Raw genomic sequence first — 405 nt, forward strand, 5'->3', positions numbered from 1 at the left:
GGGGGCCTGAGCCCCGCGTCCCAGTGTGCAGAGAGGAGCAGGGGGCTCGGCGCGGGGCTGGGCACGGCCCTGGATGGGTTTCGGGGCTCAGGCTCCACGTCCCATTGGAGCACGTTTACCGAGAGGAGCTCGGAGCTCGGTGCTGGGTCAGAGCCGTCCCTGGATGGGTTTCGGGGCTCAGGCTCCTCAGGGCAGGTGGGGGACGTCAGCAGAGAGAAGTGGGGGGCTCAGCACTGGGTTGAGGCCATCCCTGGACAGGTTTCGGGAGCTGGATTCCACATCGCAGTGGAGCCCATCTGCAGAGAGAAGTGGGGGGCTCGGTGTGAGGGCTGGGTCAGGGTCGTCCCTGGATGGGGTTGGGGGGCTGAGCTCCACGTCCTCCTGGGGCACCTTCACAGGCAGGAG

This window comes from Nestor notabilis, unplaced genomic scaffold, assembly GCF_000696875.1.
Source record: "Nestor notabilis isolate BGI_N333 unplaced genomic scaffold, ASM69687v1 scaffold28509, whole genome shotgun sequence".
Taxonomy (NCBI): Eukaryota; Metazoa; Chordata; class Aves; order Psittaciformes; family Psittacidae; genus Nestor; species Nestor notabilis.